Source organism: Apis florea, unplaced genomic scaffold, assembly GCF_048593485.1.
Source record: "Apis florea isolate Af1SG1 unplaced genomic scaffold, ASM4859348v1 contig_2350_pilon, whole genome shotgun sequence".
Lineage (NCBI taxonomy): Eukaryota > Metazoa > Arthropoda > Insecta > Hymenoptera > Apidae > Apis > Apis florea.
The window spans coordinates 7,890,090-7,895,534 of NW_028256565.1; the positions used below are offsets into that span (position 1 = coordinate 7,890,090).

The 5,445-nt window shown below is 22.8% G+C and overlaps 1 long non-coding RNA gene across 1 annotated transcript; it reads right to left on the reverse strand.

Annotated features, from left to right (window-relative positions):
- Positions 1 to 677: 677 nt before the first annotated feature.
- Positions 678 to 4,003, reverse strand: LOC116414862 (uncharacterized). Its single transcript, XR_004225402.2, has 7 exons — positions 3,870 to 4,003; positions 3,503 to 3,662; positions 2,789 to 2,928; positions 1,940 to 2,191; positions 1,395 to 1,814; positions 1,109 to 1,302; positions 678 to 989 (listed from the first exon to the last, which is right to left on the reverse strand). It is a non-coding gene; the product is annotated as an uncharacterized LOC116414862 (long non-coding RNA).
- Between the last annotated feature and the right edge of the window lie 1,442 nt (positions 4,004 to 5,445).

A 5,445-nucleotide genomic window follows, 5' to 3' on the forward strand; every position in this document is an offset into this window, starting at 1 on the left:
TGGAAATGTGAGTGACTGCGCATGCGCTAGTAAATGTTTACACGTGCAGCGTCAATCCCCACCATATACCAGCTAGCACGTGCTTACTTATAATCAAACATGATAATTTTTATTCCAAAGTTTTCGAATTTTTTTATAAATTAAATAGGTTAATTTGATACGTTTACTTTAAACATTCATAAAGCAATAAATGATTGAATTAATCGCGTTTGTTGGCTAATATGAGTTCGTACTGTGAGAAGGATAGTAACTAGCGATTTAATGCTTTAATGATTCATTTTATAATCTATTTCAAACGAGAACATTAATCTCGATGAGATGATAAGGTAATATAATACGCTACAATTGTCCTATCAATTTCAATAAGAAAAAATCAAATACACTCCTTTATCGAAACGCGGTAAACGATTTTTGTTATTCCCCTATTATTTTTTATTACATTATCAAAATTTCATGAAATGTAAATAAATATGTTTCTTGAGAAGAAATATGTTTTTTTGTCAAAGCTTCATCAATAATATTAAGAATTTTTCTTCTGTTTTTTATATTTATATAAATTAAAGTTATTTTATATAATTATTAAAATTTCTTGAAATATTTGTATCAGTTTGATTTTTTAACAATGTATAATTATCGTGATTAATCAATGATGAAAAGATTAGATTGATTCTTAAATATACTTTTTTAAATTTTATTCTGTTTGTAGTATGCAATTTTTATTTTAAATGCAACAATTTTTCTTTAATTCAACTTATAACTATTTCAATTTTTATATTATATCTTTTTTCTTCATGGGTTTATGACAACAACACATGCACAAATGCTAGATATTATTTTAATCATCGTTTCAGCATGCATATTTCTAAACCAGATGATACGAACTCGTTTATTATATCAACTGAAGAATCATGATCACACAACGAAATTGCGTTCGTTAACCGATGAATCACAGTGTATAGTCTTTAAGAGGTCGAGGACCGAAATATTTCCTATAATATATTTTCATTATTTTAACTATATTATCGGAAATACCTGATCTAACGGTATTCTAAAGTTGGCCAATACATTTACTAGCCTGAGGATTTCCATAAATACAGAAAATATATACCAATATAAAAATTTCCTTGTATTATAGTACGTCAATAGACATAATGATAAGTCACTAAATAATCGTCTCCTCATAAGTAATTTTGTCAATGTAATCTTTCAATCAGGTAAGTACTGTAACTTAATCCTATTAATTCTAAATCCTCATCTGTATGTATTCTTAAAAGGAAACTTCTGGGACCAAGATAAATAAACCTAAATCCATAGACAAAAGTTTATGAAACTAAAATAAAATATTATATAAAGATTAATGAAAAATATTATATTAAAAAAATAAAAATATTTACCTATTAAAATGAATTGAGATGCATTTCTACCTTAAATTAATTTTTTTTTTTTGTACAAATGAACAAATATCGAAAAATTTAGTTCAAGACGCTTGTGCTACTTTAATTTCATCAAACTCGCATAATATTATCACGTCAGTGTTATGTCATGGAACGTGCCCGATGCCGTGGTCGTTTTGACTTCGTTATACCAATAAAAGAGCCGCACTATGATGCTCTCAATAAAAAGTAATGAATTCCAGCAAATTCCATCGCAAAACATTAATCGACATCCCTTCTTCCATGTCTTCGGCATTAAGCAAGCATGAATGCGTTTTCCCCCGAAGCTTTTATAGTTTTCCATGCGTGATTTTTTACTTCAATTCCTTGTTCAATTTGTTTGCGGTTTATATCCATCATTATTTCGTATCTTTTTTTTACCTTTGGATTTTTCAAATAAAGATAAATATTCTAAATTAATATATATCTTTCTTAAATAAAAATAATAAAAAGATTATTTTTTGTGAAACTTCATAGAAAAAATACTTAATAGAAAAAAAACTTACTTTAATGTTGATTATTACAGATTTTAATTGAAATAGATATATTAATTATAATTATCATTGAAAAGCAAGACAGTATAAAAAAAGACACGATTCACTAGAGCAATTCTCGCAAATAGAACTGATAGTTGCAATAAAAGGAGCAACAGAATCATGTAAAGATAATCGTATAATCTCTCTTTTTAATGATTCGATTGTACGTTTTCATTGGTAAATGATCAATGACGTGGTCCATTTTGGTGTGCTCGATCTAAACTAAAAAAAATGAAATTCAATTTTAGTCGAATAAGAAATAAAATTTCACGAAATTGTTTTTTATTAAATTATTCATTATAATTTAAATAAATTTTTTAATATTAAGAATCAAATATGAGTCAACTATATTTTATATCGTAGATAGATAGTAAAGGTTATTTAAATTACAAAAAATTACAGGATTATATCATAAATAAAAAGGCATTATAAATTTTCTCAAAATAGTAAAACAAGTATATTTAAATAAAATTCTGTTTGAGCTTGTATTATTATTCATTCATCGAAGTATTAACCAACTGGATATTTCAATCACGAGTTATTTTGCATTTTAATTTCGAGAGTTGGTATAGAGGAAATGATATTACGCTTGAATTCTTTACGATTGTTACGTAATTGTCATTTTGCTTGTCCTTCATTGCAATTAAAGTGATATATGATCGAGTTCCTACTTTAAAAAATATTTTCGATCTGTATCTTTCACCGATCGAATTCAAGAAATAATTTAACAAGATAGGTACGGAAATAATTTATGTTAATCGCGATCGATGTAAATAACAACATAAGTAGACATGTTAAAAATACTAATTCAATATTCACCTTTTGCGTGATCAATTTATTTGTTTTCATAATAAATTTTGCAAATATATTATTATTGATTTCTATTTTCAACTGAAATATTATTTATTGATATTTATCACCAGTAAGTTGTTAATAGTAATAAGTTAATAAATAGTTTGCTGCAAATAAAATTTGTTAATTATTAAATTTATTTGTATATCTTATGCATCGAAAAAATTTTAAATTTTATTTTAATTAATATTTATTTTATGAATATTAGAATTTTAATCGATTGATATTTTATTTGATTTAATTCAATATTTTTGTGCAATTGTCCAAATTTCCCCAACTTTCTAATAAAACATATCTATTTGCTTAATTTCTGAATCATCTTGTCTGAAATTTTACCATATTCTTATCTTATTACAAGTGCACAACGTTTTTCAATTAATGTAATGATAAATACAAAATCATAAATATCAAAAATACCGATTAATGTATGGATATTATTAACAAATGATTCATTTTGTACTGATTTTCCAAATAGCTTCATTCAATTAAATAAAACAATCATCAGGGATTTCCATGAATAATATCGATTTTATAATATCAATCAATTATAATGATAAATGATTTAATTATTTTTTGATTTTGTAAATTAATAATACTAGGAATTTCCAAAAAAAAAGAATCGTTTTTATATTTCATCTATTATCATTTTATGACATCATTTTATAAAATTGAGGTACTTACCAGAAACTTCAAAAATTTTCATGACTTTCGATTATATTATACTTTTCGTTGATTCAAAAATATTTAAACTTTTCCTATTTTCATTATTTTCCGAATTATTCATTAATACTTGTTAAAGTAAAATTTCCATGAATACATCGAATAAAGAGACGACAATCGACTTTAAAAATGTAACATAAAATCTATTATTAATATAGTAATGTAATTTCCAAAAAAAAAATCGAGATATAAAATAAACCTAACGAATATATATATATTTATATATGTATGTATATTTATTATATTTTATATTAAATATTAAATATAGAAATACGTATAAAATATTATATAAAATATATATTTATTCAACACAAAGAAATATACAAACCTTTATCTCTTTTTTCATATTAAATTTAGATATCTTCGATCCATAGACTATCATATGTATTTATTTTTGTAATTACAATAGAGACAAGAAAAATAAGTGAAAAGATGGAAATGGGATAAAAATATTGAAATTAGCATCATCTGCAGAATGTTGTAAATGAAATACATAAAGAAAGGATAGAAAATTGTCAGACAAAAATAGATAATATAAGAATTTGTCTACAGCGTCATCTCTTGAATATTTGAATAAAAATATTTCAAGTTTTAATATTTTTCAAAAGATGACGCTAATTATCAATTCTTATTCTGTTTTATTCTAGCTTTTCTATTTTCTTCTCTATATTTGTTTTTATTGTTAATGCATAACCATAAGAGATGGTTAGATTTCAATTGAACGTATTTCATTTTCTTTTCAAACTACAATAATCTTAATCTTAATCTTTAATATAAAATATGTTATATTTTCGACTTTATAATATATTTCTTATCAATATATTTCCATTAAATGTTGCAATCTTAGTTTGAGTCAAATTGATAATGTTAATTGAATAATAGTAAAACGTTAAATCTATTCTTTATTTTTATGTAATGCAATGTCAAAAGTGAGGCTAAGATACGTTTTTACGTCAAGTTTGATCTAATTAATACTCTAGTCATTGTCAATTGTTTAAATAATAATAAATATTTAGTTGTTAAACATAAATTTTCAATCATGAACTACTTGCGATTATGCAATATTTTATAAATTATTGATGTGTAAAGTGTTAATATAAAAGATATAAATCTATATCTTTTTCGTCATTATATACAAATTAAGTAAGTATTAAATTATGAGAGAAAAGAAATTCAAAGATGCATTTTAAATATGTTAGGATAAAGAATAACAATTTTTATAAATATTATTATTTATTATTTGTCAAATTCTTTAAGTAATAATTTCATAATAAAACTAAATTATAAATGAGCTTTTATATATATATGAAAATATAATAAGAATTGGAATTTCAAAATATTTTGTAAATAAAATAAGAATACAAAAAATATTTTCATGATTCGATCAAAAATAGTTAAAGTTATAAACTCGAATTTGAATTTTAAAAACTTTATGACATTGTATATTACCTAAAAAAAAAAAAATTATAAATAAAATATTGTAATAATGTTGTATCGTAATAATTTAAGGTCTTACCAATTATCTGTATTTTATTTCGGATTCCATATTAGAAAATATTTATACGTATATTTTCTGTTATTGCTTATATGACATATAAATATAAGGATCAAGTTAAAAAATAGCAAATAGACTTAAGAAAAAATTGAAAGTAGATTTTATTCTGGAAAAAATCGAATATAAAAAGACATTTATAATCTCGATTTAAATCAAAATAATGAATTCGAATTAAATAAGTAGAATTAAAAATGAGGAAGTAATATTTCTTGAAATTTTAGAATAATTCAATATTCCATAGAGAATCTTGAAACTATACTTTGCCATTAGCAAAGTATATCATTATGCACAAAATTATAATCAATTTTATTTCCTTAATATATGTATAATAAAGATAAATAAAGCCTGA